Source organism: Haematobia irritans, chromosome 1 (assembly GCF_050003625.1).
Source record: "Haematobia irritans isolate KBUSLIRL chromosome 1, ASM5000362v1, whole genome shotgun sequence".
In the NCBI taxonomy this organism is placed as follows: domain Eukaryota; kingdom Metazoa; phylum Arthropoda; class Insecta; order Diptera; family Muscidae; genus Haematobia; species Haematobia irritans.
The window spans coordinates 268497027-268516592 of NC_134397.1; the positions used below are offsets into that span (position 1 = coordinate 268497027).

Sequence of the window (19566 nt, forward strand, 5' to 3'; positions counted from 1 at the left end):
ATTTTACACAAGTTTCTATACTAACTAAAATTTCGGCGAAATTTTATAACAGATGAAATTTTACAAAATTTTTCTTTACAAAATAAAAAGTTGACAAAACTTTCTATAGAAATAAAATTTCAACGAAACTTTCTACAGAAATAAAATTGTCTCTAGAAATAAAATTTTCTATGCCAAAAAAAGTTTTGGCAAATTTTTTTTACACAAAATAAAATTTCAAACAAAATTTTCTATACAAAATATAATCTCAACGAAATTTTCTATAGAAATAACTTTTCGAAATAACTGTTCGGCATGCTAACCATTGCACCACCGTGGTGCAATGGTTAGCATGCTGGTATCACAATGGACTGAATAGTCTAAGTGAGCCTGATACATCGTGCTGCCACATAACCTAACCTAACCTAACCTTCTAAATTTAAAATAATTTTGACAAACTTTGCAAATTAAAATTTTAGCAAAATTTTCTATACCAAATAAAATTGTGACGAAATTTTCTATACAAAAAAAATGTCGATGAGATTTATTATACAAAATAAAATGTCGATGATATTTTCTATACAAAGTAAAATGTCGGCGAAATTTTCTATAGAAATAAAATTTCGACGAAAATAAACTAACATTTCGGAACAAAAAATTAAATTCGACGAAATTTGAAATAAAATTTCAACAAAATTTTTTTATAGAAATAAAACTTCGATGTAATTTTCTATAGAAATAAAATTTGGAAATTTGCTATAAAAATGAACTTTCGAAATTTTCTATAAAAATATTTTGACAGAAAAGGCCAAATTGTTCTACACAAAATAAAAATTTGACAAAATTTACAAGAAAAAAATTTGGAAATAAATTTTTATACCCTTCACCACTACTGTGGTACAGGGTATAATAAGTTTGTGCATTTGTATGTAACGCCAAGAAGGAGTAATCGTAGACCAACCTTTTAGTATACGGATCGGCTTAGAATTAAATTCTGAGTCGATTTAGCGATGTCCGTCTGTCTGTCTGTCTGTCCGTCTGTCTGTCTGTTGATGTATTTTTGTGTGCAAAGTACAGCTCGCAGTTTTAGTCCGATAGTCCTAAAATTTGGTACAGGGTCCTGTTTCGGCTCAAAGACGATCCCTATTGATTTTGGAAAAAATCGGTTCAGATTTAGATATAGCTGCCATATATATTTTTCACCGATCTGGTCATAATTGGCGTGTATATCAACCGATCTTCCTCAAATTCCGTACATCCGAATATTTTATGGGTCTCGAAAAACTTGCAAAATGTCAGCCAAATCGATTCAGATTTAGATATAGCTCCCATATATAGCTTTCGCCCGATTTACACTCATTTGCCCACAGAGGCCAATTTTTAACTCCGATTTAGTTGAAATTTTGCATAGGGAGTAGAATTAGCGTTGTAACTATGCGTGCCAAATTTGCTTGAAATCGGTTCAGATTTGGATATATCTCCCATATATATCTTTCGCCCGATTTACACTCATTTGCCCACAGAGGCAAATTTTTTCTCCGATTTAATTGAAATGTTGCACAGGGAGTCAAATTAGCATTGTAGCTATGCGTGCCAAATTTGGTTGAAATCGGTGAAGATTTCGATATATCTCCCATATATAGCTTTCGCCCGATCTACACTCATATGGAACCAGCAGCCAGAGTTTTATACCGATCTGCTTGAAATTTTGTACAAACATAACACTTAGTCGTATAGTCAAGTGTGCAAAATTTGATTGAAATCGGTTCAGATTTAGATATAGCTCCCATATATATGTTTTTCTGATTTCGACAAAAATGGTCAAAATACCAACTTTTTCCTTGTAAAATCGCCACTGCTTAATCGAAAAGTTGTAAAAATGACTCTAATTTTCCTAAACTTATAATACATATATATCGAGCGATAAATCATAAATAAACTTTTGCGAAGTTTCCTTAAAATTGCTTCAGATTTAAATGTTTCCCATATTTTTATACCCTGCGCCACACTGTGGAACAGGGTATTATAAGTTAGTGCATATGTTTGTAACACCCAGAAGGAGACGAGATAGACACATGGTGTCTTTGGCAATAATGCTCAGGGTGGGTCCCTGAGTCGATATCCATGTCAGTTTGTCCGTCTGTCCGTCCGTCCGTCCGTCTGTCTGTCTGTGAACACATTTTTGTGATCAAAGTCTAAGTCGCAATTTAAGTCCAATCGCCTTCAAATTTGGCACAGGTTCCTAATTTGGGTCAGAATAGAACCCTATTGATTTTGGAAGAAATCGGTTCAGATTTAGATATAGCTCCCATATATATCTTTCGCCCGATATGGACTAATATGGTCCTAAAAGCCAGAGTTTTGGCCCAATTTGGTTGAAATTTTGCACAGGGAGTAGATTTAGCATTGTAGCTATGCGTGCCAAATTTGGTTGAAATCGATTCAGATTTAGATATAGCTCCCATATATATCTTTCGCCCGATATGCACTTATATGGACCCAGAAGCCAGAGTTTTATCCCGATTAGCTTGAAATTTTGCACAAGGAGTACAATTGGTAGTATACTCATGTGTGCCAAATTAAATTGAAATCGGTTCAGATTTAGATATAGCTTCCATATATATTTTTCGCCCGATATGGAGTTATATGGCCCCAGAAGCCAGAGTTTTGGCCCAAGTTGGTTGAAATTTTGCACAAGGAGTACAATTAGTAATATAGTCATGTGTGCCAAATTTGATTGAAATCGGTTCAGATTTAGATATAGCTCCCATATATATGTTTTTCTCATTTCGACAAAAATGGTCAAAATACCAACATTTTCCGTATTAAATAGCCACTGCTTAGTCGAAAAGTTGTAAAAATGACTCTAATTTTCCTAAACTTCTAATACATATGTATCGAGCGATAAATCATAAATAAACTTTTGCGAAGTTTCGTTAAAATTGCTTCATATTTAAATGTTTCCCATATTTTTTTACTAAAATTGTGTTCCACCCTAGTGCATTAGCCAACTTAAATTTTGAGTCTATAGATTTTGTAAAAGTCAAATTCTGTCCATATCGAGTGATATTTAAATGTATGTATTTGGGACAAACCTTTATATATAGCCCCCAACACACTTGACGGATGTGATATGGTATCGAAAATTTAGATCTACAAAGTGGTGCACGGTATAATATAGTCAGCCCCGCCCGACTTTAGACTTTCCTTACTTGTTTTTTACTAACATTGTGTTCCACCCTAGTGCATTAGCCGACTTAAATTTTGGGTCTATAGATTTTGTAGAAGTCTATCAAATTCTGTCCAGATCGACTGATATTTAAATGTATGTATTAGGGACAAACCTTTATGTACAGCCCCCAACACATTTAACGGATGTGATATGGTATCGAAAATTTAGATCTACACTTTGTAGGTGCAGGGTATAATATAGTCGGCCCCGCCCGACTTCAGACTTTCCTTACTTGTTTTTTAAATAAAATTTTGACGAAAATTTCTATACAATGTATGGAAATAAAATTTCAACAACATTTTCCATACAAAAAATTTTGACAAAATTTTCTATAGAAATAAAATTTTCACAAAATATTCTATAGAAATAAAATTTTGACAAAATTTTCTATAGAAATAAAATTTTTACAAAATTTTCTATAGAAATACAATTTTTACAAAATTTTCTAGAAATAAAATTTTGACAAAATTTTCTATAGAAATAAAATTTTAACAAAATTTTCTATAGAAATAAAATTTTTACAAAATTTTCTATAGAAATAAAATCTTGACAAAGTTTTATATAGAAATAAAATTTTGACAAAATTTTCTATAGAAATAAAATTTTGACAACATTTTCTTTAGAAATAAAATTATGACAAAATTGTCTATTGAACTAAATTTTGACAAAATTTTCTATAGAAATAAAATTTTGACAAAATTTTGTATAGAAATAAAATTTTGACAAAATTTTGTATAGAAATAAAATTTTCTTTGGAAATAAAATTTTGACAAAATTTTCTATAGAAATACAATTTTTACAAAATTTTCTATAGAAATACAATTTTTACAAAATTTTCTAGAAATAAAATTTTGACAAAATTTTCTATAGAAATAAAATTTTAACAAAATTTTCTATAGAAATAAAATTTTTACAAAATTTTCTATAGAAATAAAATCTTGACAAAGTTTTATATAGAAATAAAATTTTGACAAAATTTTCTATAGAAATAAAATTTTGACAACATTTTCTTTAGAAATAAAATTATGACAAAATTTTCTATAAAACTAAATTTTGACAAAATTTTCTATAGAAATAAAATTTTGACAAAATTTTGTATAGAAATAAAATTTTGACAAAATTTTGTATAGAAATAAAATTTTGACAAAATTTTGTATAGAAATAAAATTTTGATAAAATCTTCTATAGAAATAAAATTTTAACAAAATTTTCTATAGAAATAAAGTTTTTATAAAAATTGATTCAGAAATAAAACTTTGACAAAATTTTCTATAGAACTAAATTTTGACAAAATTTTCTATAGAAATAAAATTTTGACAAAATTTCCTATAGAAATAAAATCTTGACAAAATTTTCTATAGAAATAAAATTTTGACAAAATTTTCTATAGAAATACAATTTTTACAAAATTTTCTAGAAATAAAATTTTGACAAAATTTTCTAAAGAAATAAAATTTTAAAAAAATTTTCTAAAGAAATAAAATTTTAACAAAATTTTCTATAGAAATAAAATTTTGACAACATTATGACAAAATTTTCTATAGAAATAAAATTTTAACAAAAATTTCTATAGAAATAAAAATTTAACAAAATTTGCTGTAAGAATAAAGTTTTTATAAAAATTCATGCAGAAATATAATTTTGATAAAATCTTCTATAGAAATAAAATGTTCACATCATTTTCTATAGAAATAAAATTTTGACAAAATTTTCTAAAAATAAAATTTTGACAAAATTTTCTATAAAAATAGAATTTTGACAAAATTTTCTATAAAAATAGAATTTTGACAAAATTTTCTATAAAAATAGAATTTTAAAAATATTTTGACAAAATTTTTAATAAAATTTTCTTTAGAAATAAAGTTTTTTATAAAAATTAATGCAGAAATATAATTTTGATAAAATCTTCTATAGAAATACAATTTTGACAAAATTTTCTATAGAAATTCAATTTTGACGAAATTTTCTATAGAAATAAAATTTTGACAATTATACTTGTCCATCCAATTTGGAGCCATCAGTGTAGAAATCTATATATTCTTTATTCCCCGGGGTCTGCGTGCACTACGCCTCACTGTTGGGGATTAGAGTCTCAAACTTTTTGTCGAAAAGTGGACTCGCCAAAGTGTAATCCACTACGTTAGGCACATCTGGCATTATTTTGAGGGCCGAACTGTGACCGTAAGTTTTTTCTGACAGCGATAGCTCGCGCAAAAATTTAGACACAATTTTTTATAGAAATAAAGTGTTTACATAATTTTCTATAGAAAAAACATTTTAACAAAATTTTCTATAGAAATAAAATTTTCTTTAGAAAAAAAAATTTTGACAAAATTTTCTATAGAACTAAATTTTGACAAAATTTTCTATAGAAATAAAATTTTGATAAAATCTTCTATAGAAATAAAATTTTAACAAAATTTTCTATAGAAATAAAGTTTTTATAAAAATTGATTCAGAAATAAAATTTTGACAAAATTTTCTATAGAAATAAAATTTTGGCAAGATTTTCTATAGAAATAAGATTTTAACAAAATTTTCTATAGAAATAAAGTTTTTATAAAAATTGATGCAGAAATAAAATTTTGATAAAATCTTCTATAGAAATGACATTTTGACAAAATTTTCTATAGAAATAAAATTTTGACAAAATTTTCAATAGAAATAAAATTTTGACAAAATTTTCTATAGAAATAAAATGTTGACAAAATTTTCTATAGAAATAAAGTTTTGACTATTTTCTTTATACACTATCAAGTTTCGACGAAATGACTGAATTTCCTGGAGAAATTAAATTTCGAAGAAATTTTCTATATAAACAAAATTTCGACGAAATTGTCTATAGAAAAAAATGTCGAAACAACTCTCTATAAAGGAAAACTTCGACGAACATTTCTATAGATATAAAATTTGGATGTAATTTTTTTCAGTGTCCTGTCTTAAACTATTTGCAGAAAATTGATGAGTTCTTTGGGGTTTTTGTTTGCAATTAGAATTATTAGAACACTAATGACAATTTTCTTCGCTTGTCATCCTTTGGGATAGCCAATTGCTTGTTTGGGATCTTGTCTACAAGAACCGGTAGCTATTAAGAACGAACATACGATGAGGTGATCTAGCAATAAACTGGAAACTCACGTTCAAGTTCTTCGAAGTATCCCAAATGAGGGAACTCATATTAAAACTGAAAAATAAATTTTTGGCGGTTGTCAAGATTTGTTGTTGTGATTTTTTAGTCTGTCTTTGGTGGGAATATTGCGCCAAGGACAAGGACTCAATACATTGCCAAGGACATGTGCAATAAATGATAGTTACCCCCTTTTTTAGGGATTTCCCAAGTAATTGCAAGAGCACAGATTTAAAAACGAAAATGAAATTATTCTCAAATGGGTTGGTTGGTTACTTTCATGCACAACTGGAATGGAATAGGGTGAACTAAAGGATAGCCAAAATGTGTATGGTCTTGTTCACTACGTGTGTATGGGAAGAAGACTTCATTTAAAAACTAAGGTTACTTGGGTGTTCAAGGACATCTTGCATTGCGGCGCAAGGAAGTTCACATCGAAAATAAAGTTTCATTTCCTTGAACATCAAAAACTCATCTATCTGCCTTGCACCTTCCATTTCGAATGTCAGTGCCTATGTGTATCAATGTTAGTTCTAGATGTTCCTTGGTATTGCTGATTGCCTTTACCCCCAGGATTTGAGGTCTGGTCTCTCTACTGGGGTTTTTGAGTTTAATTTGCATAAGTTTATTTGGAAATGGTTTACATTATTCCTAGCGACAGTTGCCAAGCCGTTCAATATGATTTGGATTATTTTAAATTGTTTTTCCCACCAAACAAAAATTCGAAAAAGGATTGCAGTATGGGGTGCTGTTTGGTTGAGCTTGAATGATTGGCTGGTTAATTGCAAGCATGGTTGATTTCCTTACACGTCGGTATCTATCAGGTATAGAACTATTTTCCATGAAAGGTGTTTGCTTCGAATAGGTGATTGTGAAATTGAATATTTGTTCACAGTTCACATGTCTCGCAAATTCATGAATATTGATGAGGCGTTAATTTTTTTATATATGGAAATGGAAATATATTAAGCCGAACATTTAAAGCAGTTCGAGCGGATAGGTTTTAATATATATTGGTACATAATTTTTTATTTTAAATATTATTATTTAATATTGTATTTCTAGATAGAATATCGTCGAATTTTATTTCTATACACATTTTTGCCAAAATTTTATTTCCATAGAAAATCTTGTACAAAGATTATTTTATAAAATTTTATTTTGTACAGGAAATTTTGTAGAAATTATATTTTTTGTTAAAATGTTATTTTGTACAGGTAATTTTATTTCTATAGAAATTTTATTTATATAAAAAATTTAACAAAAAAATATATATTTATATGGAAAATTTCTATAGAATATGGAAAATTTTGTTGAAATTTTATTTCTATCGAAAATTTCGTCGAACTTTAATTTCTATAGAATATTCCGTCGAATATGGAAAATTTCGTTGACATTTTAGTTCTATATATAATCTCGTTGAAATTCTATTTCTATAGAAAATTTCGTCAAAATTTAGGTTTCTATAGAAATTTTTATCGAAATTTTTTTATAAAGAAAAATTTGTCGGAATTTTTATAGAAAATTTCATCGACATATTTAATTTTATAGAATAGTTTATCGAAATTTAATTTCAAAATGTTATTTCTATAGACAATTTCGCCGAATAACATATTCCTATAGATTTTTTTTTTTTAAATTTATTTTGTAATCATTATTGTTATTTTGATTTCATCTTAAAACCATGCATTGACTAAACTACAAGAGTAAATTAACCAACAGAGGAAAAGCGTGCTTATCAAATTTATTTGGGCAAAGCCCTGTAGACTGCAAGATGGTTTGATGCGGTGTTAACAGGTTTTTTCCGGCTCTTGTCCCCAAATTATGATGTTTTCGTTCCCAAAAATCAATTTAAATTTAAATTCCTCACAAAAATCACCAATACATTTTTGATTTTTTTTTTTTTTTTGAAAAAAAAAAGAAAAATCTTTATAGAAATAAAATTTTGACAAAATTTTCTATTGAAATAAAATTATGACAAAATTTTCTATTGAAATAAAATTTTGACAAAATTCTCTATTGAAATTAAATTTTGACAAAATTTTCCACTGAAATAAAATTTTGACAACATTATATATTGAAACAAAATTATATATTGAAACAAAATTTTGACAAAATTTTCTATTGAAATAAAATGTTGACAAAATTTTCTATAAGAATAAAAATTTGACAAAATTTTCCATTGAATAAAATTTTGACAAAAGTTTCTATAGAAATAAAATTGTGACAAAATTGTCTATTGAAATAAAATTATAACAAAATTTTCTATTGAAACAAAATTTTGATAAAATTTTCTATACGAATAAAAATTTGACAAAATTTTCTATTGAATAAAATTTTGACAAAAGTTTCTATAGAAATAAAATTGTGACAAAAGGTTCTATAGAAATAAAATTGTGACAAACTTTTCTATAAAAATAAAATTTTCTATAGAAATTAAATTTTGTTAAAAAAATTAAATCGATTTCTCGAAAAAATCCCCACAAAAATCTTCAAATTTATGGAAATTCCCCACCAAAACCCCAAGACCCTAACTCAGAAATGACAAAATTTTCTATTGAAATAAAATTTTGACAAAATTTTCCACTGAAATAAAATTTTGACAACATTATATATTGAAACAAAATTTTGACAAAATTTTCTATTAAATAAAATGTTGACAAAATTTTCTATTGAAATAAAATGTTGACAAAATTTTCTATACGAATAAAAATTTGACAAAATTTTCCATTGAATAAAATTTTGACAAAAGTTTCTATAGAAATAAAATTGTGACAAAATTGTCTATTGAAATAAAATTATGACAAAATTTCTATAAAAATAAAATTTTCTATAGAAATAAAATTTTCTATAGAAATAAAATTTTGTTAAAAAAATTAAATCGATTTCTCGAAAAAATCCCCACAAAAATCTTAAAATTTATGGAAATTCCCCACCAAAACCCCAAGACCCTAACTCAGAAATGACAAAATTTTCTATTGAAATAAAATTTTGACAAAATTTTCGATTGAAATACAATTTTGACAAAATTTTCTAATGAAATAAAATCTTGCCAAAATTTCTGTTGAAATAATATTTTGACAAAATTTTCTATTGAAATAAAATTTTGACAAAATTCTCTAGTGAAATAAAATCTGGACAAAATTTTCTATTGAAATAAAATTTTGACAAAATTTTCTATTGAAATAAAATTTTGACAAAATTTTCTATACCAATAAAAATTTTGACAAAATTTTCTATACGAATAAAAATTTGACAAAATGTTCTATTGAATAAAGTTGTGACAAAAGTTTCTATAGAAATAAAATTGTGACAAAATTGTCTATTGAAATAAAATTGTGACAAACTTTTCTATAAAAATAAAATGTTCTATAGAAATAAAATTTTGTTAAAAAAATTAAATCGATTTCTCGAAAAAAATCCCCACAAAAATCTTCAAATTTATCGAAATTCCCCACCAAAACCCCAAGACCCTAACTCAAAAATGACAAAATTTTCTATTGAAATAAAATCTTGACAAAATTTTCTATAGAAATAAAATTTTGACAAAATTTTCTATTGAAATAAAATTTTGACAAAATTTTCTATTGAAATAAAATTATGACAAAATTTTCTATTGAAATAAAATTATGACAAACTTTTCTATAAAAATAAAATTTTCTATAGAAATAAAATTTTGTTAAAAAAGATTAAATCGATTTCTTTAAAAAATCCCCACAAAAATCTTCAAATTTATCGAAATTCCCCACCAAAACCCCAAGACCCTAACTCAAAAATGACAAAATTTTCTATTGAAATAAAATCTTGACAAAATTTTCTATAGAAATAAAATTTTGACAAAATTTTCTATTGAAATAAAATTTTGACAAAATTTTCTATTGAAATAAAATTATGACAAAATTTTCTATTGAAATAAAATTTTGACAAAATTTTCGATTGAAATACAATTTTGACAAAATTTTCTATTGAAATAAAATTTTAACAAAATTTTCTATTGAAATAAAATTTTGACAAAATTTTCGACAGAAATAAAATTTTGACAAAATTTTCTATAGAAATAAAATTTTGACAAAATTTTCGATAGAGATAAAATTTTGACAAAATTTTCTATAGAAATAAAATTTTAACAAAATTTTCTCTAGAAATAAAATTTTAACAAAATTTTCTATAAAAAAAAAATTTCTATAGAAATAAAATCGAAATATAGTCGATTTCCCGAAAAAATCCCCACAAAAATCTTCAAATTTATGGAAATTCACCACCAAGACCCATTCCCTCCAAAAGACCCAAATTGCCAAATTGGAAAAAAATATCCCCAGTTTGAAGAAAAAACTCTAATACTGGCAACACTAGTTGGATGGACGCACGTTTCGGAATTACCACATTCCTCATCAGCATCATCTACTTGCAGCAAAACAATCAATCAATAATCAGAATGAATTCGGGTAACTTAATAAAACCCAAAGTAAATTACACTTGAACCTCCCGATAAAAAGGGTTTCTTGATAGTCAGCTTTGCCTAAACAAATTTACAATTTTGTCGAAATTGTTTTTTCTATAGAAAATTTCGTTGAAATTTTATTCTGTAAGGAAAAATTTCTTGGCAATTTTATTTCTATAAAAAATGTTCTTGGAAATTTTATTTCTATACAATATTTCGTGGGAATTTTATTCCAATAAAAAATGTTCTTGGAAATTTTGTTTCTATAGAAACTATCATCAAAATTTTATTTATGTAGAAAATTTTGTCAAAATTTTATTTATATTAAAAATTTCAACAAAAATATTATTTATGTGGAAAATATCGTTGACATTTTATTTCTATAGAAACTGTTGTTGATTTTATGTCCATAGAAAATTATGTGGTAATTTCACTTCTACAGAAAATTTCATCAAAATTTTATTTTAACGCTTTTCCGAAAGTTTATTTTGTATAATATAGTCAGAATTTGCATTTCTAGAGAAAATGGCATCGAAATTTTATTTCTATACACGCTCACAAAAAATCGCTTCTGTAACATATACTCCCAAACATATTTTGCTTCAAGCATATACATTTTTGGCTATTGCCCAAACATTTATATGTTTGATGTCTTCCAATATATAACATGTTTGAAAGCATATTGGTCTAAACAATATATGTTTGGGTAGTCAATTTCCAAACATTTTGTATTTTTGGATCCAAATTCAATAATGTTGTCTTCCAAAAAACAATATGTTATTATGTGAACATATAATATGTTTGGAAGCATTTTGCACCCAAAAATATTATATGCTTAAAAAAAATTCTCCCAAACAATATTGTGCTCAAAATTTTATTTATTTATTTATATATTTACAATCATAATGAATTATGAAAATAAACAGGTAATATAGGTGCTAACAACATAGGTTTTCGACCTGAATGCTCAAAATTTTGTTTCTGCCCAATTGTATATTCCCCCACATCTTTCTCACTTCCACGAGATTTTTTAGTTCTTAGCACCTTTTTCTGTAATGCAAACATTGTAGAAGAAATTATTCAATTGTATGATTTTTTTTTATTTTAATTTTACCTTTTGCCGGACGGGGATTCGAACAGCGGACCACACAGTTTGTAAGGATCAAAGAAGTAGCTGATCAATTGCCCAAGGAAAAATAAAATGTTAATTTTGTAATAACAAGCAACAACCACCAACTTAATTCAATATCGCTCCATGTTAAATAGCGCTCCAAGCTACTAAACACATATATGTTTATAGGCTATTTCTAAATTAATATATGTTTGCATCCAAGAATATTATATTTAAAAACATTTTATGTCCCAAACATAATATGTTCTAACATATTAACATATATGTCCCAAACATGTTATGCTAGTTCATGAACATTATATGCTTGCACTCAAAAATATTGTGTTTAAAAATTTGTGTTCCAAACATATAATGTTTATAGCCAAACATATGAAAAACAGTCTTTTTCATCCGTGTAGAAAATTTCGTCGAAATTTTATTTCGACGAAATTTTGTGGAAATTGTATTTCCATAAAAAATTTTATTGATTTTATTTATACAGAAAATTTTGTCGAAATTTTATTTCTAATAAAAATTAAAAAATATTGTTACAAAAAAATTTTATGAAAACCAAACAAATCAAAATTAAGTGAAAATTATTTTAATTCTGTTGATAAAATTAATGCAATCTGTGGACATCCATACAAAATCCATAGCTACCATTCGGGACTGAGGGATCGACAGTCAGGTCCACGGCTTGCACGAGCTCTACATAATAGATATGTACTTGGTCGTCTTCCACTTCGATTCAAACTAGTATCACTCTGTAATCTTTCACATTTAATTGCTGTTGGTAAAGTGCAAGCCAGTAGAAAAATAAGAATATAAGTGAGAAACTTCATTCTTCTTCCAAATAACTTTCAACTGAATTCCAAATTAATTCACTTTCGTTGGATGTGAACTGAATAGCCGAGAAGCGGTTTATATATAGTTCGCCGGTCTGCCATATACAACACTTGCATTAATAAGGGAAATAAAATATATTTATTTCATCATAAAACGTTGCACATTAATATTTTAACTTTTTTAAAACTTAACTTAAGGTAGATGATAGGTAGAGATATGTAGTGCCAAGTATATTGGGATTAGATTTTGACGAGTGCAATTCAAAATTATTCGTGCTCATGAGGGGATTAACACTTCATGCGGATAGTTGCACACAGACTCCAAATACAGTGTGGTCAAGCAATTTTATTCGATTTTGTTGAAATTTTATTTCTATAGAAATAACAATTTCGTAGAAATTTTATTTATTTAAAAACTAAAAAAAAACAAAATATATTTATATGGAAAATTTCTATACAAATTTTTTTCGAATATGGAAAATTTTATTTCTATCGAAAATTTCGTCGAACTTTAATTTCTATATAGAATTCCGTCGAATATGAAAATTTCGTTAAAATTTTATTTCTATAGAACATTTCGTCGAAATTTTGGTTTCTATAGGAATTTTTTTATCGAAGCGCTTGCTTTTTTTAAGAAAATTTAGTCTGAATTTAATTTTTATAGAAAATTTCATAGACATATTTAATTCTATGGAATTATTTTTATCAAAATTTAATTTCAATAGAAAATTTATCCAAAATGTTATTTCTATAGAAAATTTCGTCGAAATGTTATTTCTATAGAAGATTTTGTTAAGATTTTATATTGTAATCATTATTGTTGTTTTAATTTCAGCTTTAAACCATTGCGTAGACTAAACTACAAGGAGTAGCTTCCCAGCAAAAAAGAGTCGCCAAAAAAGTAATGAAAATGTTCTTTTTGGATCCGGAAGTGGTAAAAAATTGACGCAGAAGCGATGTATTTAACATGGGCTTGTCATAGGAAGTCCTCCATTTCAGCAGTCGTTGCACTGAATTTGCATCACTTCTTTAGATGTGATCCGAATTCAATGTTTTGGATGTAAACTAAAAAATTCTGTGATATTTTGTCAAATAAATAATTTTTTATAATTTTTAACGCTTGTCGGAAACGTTTGACCTCAAATATTTTCAAAAATTCACAAGTTTTTCAGATTGGATTTAGCATATTTTCCGACAAAATTTAAATGATTTGTACCATTTTATGAATTCCTAAACTGTTTTTAACCAATTTGAAAAAAAAAGTAAGGAAAGTCTAAAGTCGGGCGGGGCCGACTATATTATACCCTGCACCACTTTGTAGATCTAAATTTTCGATACCATATCACACCCGTCAAATGTGTTGGGTTTTATATATAAAGGTTTGTCCCAAATACATACATTTAAATATCACTCAATTTGGACAGAATTTGATAGACTTTTACAAAATCTATAGACTCAAAATTTAAGTTGGCTAATGCAGTAGGGTGGAACACAATTTTAGTTTAAAAAATATGGGAAACATTTAAATCTGAAGCAATTTTAAGGAAACTTCGCAAAAGTTTATTTATGGGTTATCGCTCGATATATATGCTTTAGAAGTTTAGGAAAATTAGAGTCATTTTTACAACTTCTCGACTAAGCAGTGGCGATTTTAGAAGGAAAATGTTGGTATTTTCACCATTTTTGTCGAAATCAGAAAAACATATATATGGGAGCTATATCTAAATATGAACCGATTTCAACCAAATTTGGCACGCATAGCAACAATGCTTATTCTACTCCCTGTGCAAAATTTCAACTAAATCGGAGTTAAAAATTGGCCTCTGTGGTGATATGAGTGTAAATCGGGCGAAAGCTATATATGGGAGATATATCTAAATCTGAACCGATTTCAACCAAATTTGGCACGCATAACTACAATGCTAATTCTACTCCCTGTGCAAAATTTCAACTAAATCGGACCAAAAAATTGGCCTCTGTGGTCATATGAGTGTAAATCGGCCGAAAGCTATATATTGGAGCAATATCTAAATCTGAACCGATTTCAACCAAATTTTGCACGCATAGCTACAATGCTAATTCTACTCTCTGTGCAAACTTTCAACTCAATCGGAGCAAAAAATTAGCCTCTGTGGTCATATGAGTGTAAATCGGGCGAAAGCTATATATGGCAGCTATATCTAAATTTGAACCGATTTCAACCAAATTTGGCACGCATAGCTACAATGCTAATTCTACTCCCTGTGCAAAATTTCAACCAAATTGGGGTAAAACTCTGGCTTCTGGGGCCATATAAGTCCATATCGGGCGAAATATATATGGGAGCTATATCTAAATCTGAACCGATTTCTTCCAAAATCAATAGGAATCTATTCTGAGCCAAAACACATACTTGTGCCAAATTTGAAGTCGATTGGACTAAAACTGCGACCTAGACTTTGATTACAAAAATGTGTTCACGGACAGACGGACATCGCTATATCGACTCAAGAGCCCACCCTGAGCATTTTTGCCACAGACACCATGTGTCTATCTCGTCTCCTTCTGGGTGTTGCAAACATATGCTCTAACTTATAATACCCTGTTCCACAGTGTGGAGCAGGGTATAAAAAGTTAAAATAATTATGAAAAAACAAGTTATAAAAAATTGAATTAGGAAAACTTCCTGGGTAGTTAAAATAAAGAACATCATTGGGAGTGCATCTTCTAGAAGTGCTTTTCAAGTTGTGCCTTTGGAAGAATTTCCAAATTTTTTTGCTGGCTTAACCAACAGATGTAAAGTATGCCTGTCAAATTTATTTGGGCAAAACCCTGTAGACTGCAAGATGGTTGGCAAAACAATCAACCAATAATCAGAATAAATTCGGGTAACTCACTAAAGCCGAAGTGAATTACACTTGAACCTCCCGAACAAAAGGTTTTCTTGATAGTCAGTTTTGCCTAAACAAATTTACAAGCATATGCCTCTGTCAAAATCAAATCAATGATTTGAGTGCACTTGGCTGGGTTGTTTCGTCAAAATTGTTTTTGTATAAAAAATGTTGGGTAACTTTTTGGATTGTATAGACAATTTTGTCGAAATTTTTTCTTCTATAGAAAATTTCGTTGAAATTTTATTCTGTAAGGAAAAATTTCGTGGAAATTTTATTTCTATAAAAAATTTCGTAGAAATTTTATTTCTATAAAATATTTAGTGGAAATTTTATTCCTATAAAAAATGTTCTTGGAAATTTTATTTCTATAGAAACTATCATCAAAATTTTATTTCTGTAGAAAATTTCGTCAAAATTTTATTTATATAAAAAATTTCAACAAAAATATTATTTATGTGGAAAATATCGTTGAAATTTTATTTCTATAGAAAATGTTGTTGATTTTATTTCCATAGAAAATTATGTGGTAATTTCAATTCTATAGAAAATCTCATCAAAATTTTATTTCTGTAGAAAATTTCGTCAAAATTTTATTTATTTAAAAAATTTAACAAAATATTATTTATGTGGAAAATATCGTTGAAATTTTATTTCTATAGAAAATGTTGTTGATTTTATTTCCATAGAAAAATATGTGGTAATTTCACTTCTATAGAAAATTTCATCAAAATTTTATTTTATATTTTCTTTTTTATTTTAATATATATTTTTTTCGAAAGTTTATTTTTTATAATATAGTCAAAATTTGTATTTCTAGAGAAAATGTCATCGAAATTTTATTTCTATAGAAAATTTCGTTGAAATTTTATTTCGATAAACAGTTTTTTTCGTTTTTTTTTATGCATGGAAAATTTTGTGGAAATTTTATTTCCATAAACACTTTTGTCGATTTTATTTCTAATAAAATTTTAAAAAAATATTGTAACAAAACAAAGATATATATATGAAAACCCAATCAAAATTAAGTGAAAATTATTTCAATTCTGTTGATAAAATTAATACAATCTGTGGATACAAAATCCATAGTTTCCATTCGCATCATATTCAGATTTTCTTTCGGTGGGACTTGTGTTACTTGTGCTATTTTATCTTGCAGCGATGGCGAGTTGGAAATGGAAGCTATCTACGTATTACATCTGTACGTGGTCGTTCTAACCCATTTGGACGTGGACGGTAAGTTGGACGTTTACGGCGAGTTGTACGTGGAGGTTTTGTTGCACGAGGATATGAAATTGGATATCGTGTCAGTTTATATTTATTTACACCAAATGGATCGGCCAAGTTTGTTCCGCGTTCGAATCCACTTCCATTCAAACTAGGATCAGTCTCTAATCTTTCACATTTAATTGCCGTTGGTAAAGTGCAAGCCAGTAGAAAAATAAGAATATAAGTGAGAAACTTCATTCTTCTTCCAAATAACTTTCAACTGAATTCCAAATTAATTCACTTTCGTTGGATGTGAACTGAATAGCCGAGAGGCGGTTTATATATAGTCCGCCGGTCTGCCATATGCAACACTTGCATTAATAAGGCAAATAAAATATATTTATTTCATCATAAAACGTTGCACATTAATATTTTATTTTTTTTTAAACCTTAACTTAAGGTAGAAGATAGAAATAGTAGGTCTAAAGTATATTGAGATTAGGGTTTGACGACGAGTGCAATTCATAATTATTTGTGTTAATAAGGGATTAACCATTCATGCGGATATTTGGCCCACAGACTACAAATCCAGTGTGGTCAAGCAATTTGAATCGTTTGGGAAGAAGGGTTATTATCATCTGGTAGCTATTGTTATTGCGATCAAAATTCATATTTTAAACATCGGAAATGCTTAGAAAAATTCTACACTTTTGTAATATTACCGAAATTTGTTTTTAAAATTGAGCCAAGGAACACGTTTTTGTTTGGATTTATAAAGTAATTGTTGAACTAAAGGCATAATATTCGAAACGGATCGTTATTTGCATAGTTTGTTCTATGATGCAGAATCTTTTTGCGGTTCGAAATGTTATATTCATTATAAAAGAAATACTTAACATAGTTTTGCGATTTTCCAACCTCTGTGTCGCAGGCGGAACAGATTCGATCTGGACAGATTCGATCTTATTTCAGTGAATGGTATAATACGGACCCCAAATTATGGAATCATACCCACGATTGCGTTGTACTCATGAAGTGTAAAGTGTTTTGGTTATTGATTAACCTCTAAATTCTTTACTACACTAAATCCAAAAGTAAAAAAAAACTCCTTACTAATCACCATGGATATGTTGGTTCAGACGCTGATCCACTAGCAATACAATGTAATTGTTCGTTATTATATATATATATTTTTTTTTAAATATGTAAATTTAATCTTTTCTTCTAATATATAAAAATAAGTTGGGTTTTCCTTCCTAACGCAACAATTTCCAAGGGTTTGCATTCATTGGAAAGGTCTCGCACTCCGTAAGGTTTACAGCAAAGAAAAATTCAAAAAACGTTTTAACGGAAAACCGGCAAAATCTGTGCATATTACAAAAATTTATAATTTGAATTAATCAGTTGCTTTTGTTATAAAAATTATTTTATTTTTTACATGAAAAATGTTCGGAGAACGTAGAGGGTTGTTAAGTGGTTAAAATATGGTACCTCATTTTTTGATATGTGGACGCGGAGGTGGACCAACCCTTTATACGATTTTTGTTTAAAGTACAGTAAAAAAACAAGTAAGGAAAGTCTAAAGTAGGGCGGGGCCGACTATATTATACCCTGCACCACTTTGTAGATCTAAATTTTCGACACCATATCACATCCGTCAAATGTACTATATATAAAGGTTTGTCCCAAATACATACATTTTAAAATCACTCGATTTGGACAGAATTTTATAGACTTTTACAAAATCTATAGACTCAACATTTAAGTTTGCTAATGCACTAGGGTGGAACACAATTTTAGTAAAAAAATATGGGTAACATTTAAATCTGAAGCAATTTTAAGAAAACTTCGCAAAAGTTTATTTATGATTTATCGCTCGATATATATGTATTAGAATTTTAGGAAAATTAGAGTCATTTTTACAACTTTTCGACTAAGCAGTGGCGATTTAACAAGGAAAATGTTGGTATTTTGACCATTTTTGTCGAAATCGGAAAAACATATTTATGGGAGCTATATCGAAATCTGAACCGATTTCAATAAAATTTGGCACACTTGACTATAGTACTAATTGTTCTTCTCGTGCAAAATTTTAAGCAAATTAGGGTAAAACTCTGGCTTCTGGGGCCATATAAGTCCATATCGGGCGAAAAATATATATGGAAGCTATATTTAAATCTGAACCGATTTCAATCAAATTTGGCACACATGAGTATACTACCAATTGTACTCCTTGTGCAAAATTTCAAGCTATTCGGGATAAAACTCTGGCTTCTGGGTCCATATAAGTGCATATCGGGCGAAAGATATATATGGGAGCTATATCTAAATCTGAATCGATTTCAATCAAATTTTGCACACTTGACTATACGACTAAGTGTTATGTTTGTACAAAATTTCAAGCAAATCGGTACAAAACTCTGGCTGCTGGGTGCATATGAGTGCATATCGGGCGAATGATATATATGGGAGCTATATCTAAATCTGAACCGATTTCTTCCAAAATCAATAGGGTTCTATTCTGACCCAAAACAGGAACTGGTGCCAAATTGGACTTAAATTGCGACCTAGACTTTGATCACAAAAATGTGTTCACAGACAGACGGACGGACGGAGGGACGGACGGACGGAGGGACGGACGGACAGACGGATATGGTTATATCGACTCAGGGACCCACCCGGAACATTATTGCCAAAGACACCATGTGTATCTCGTCTACTTCTGGGTGTTACAAACATATGCACTAACTTA

The 19566-nt window shown here is 28.1% G+C and overlaps 1 protein-coding gene and 1 long non-coding RNA gene across 3 annotated transcripts in view; one reads left to right on the forward strand and one right to left on the reverse strand.

Annotated features, from left to right (window-relative positions):
• Nucleotides 1-19566, reverse strand: part of stg (string) — a 704947-nt gene that overhangs the window by 331988 nt on the left and 353393 nt on the right. The gene's annotated exons all lie outside the window — the stretch shown is intronic.
• Nucleotides 12980-13852, forward strand: LOC142219727 (uncharacterized). 2 transcript variants are annotated; one of them, XR_012717721.1, is made up of 2 exons: nucleotides 12980-13065; nucleotides 13571-13852. It is a non-coding gene; the product is annotated as an uncharacterized LOC142219727 (long non-coding RNA). The 2 variants fall into 2 exon arrangements; XR_012717722.1 differs by having other exon boundaries at nucleotides 12986-13070.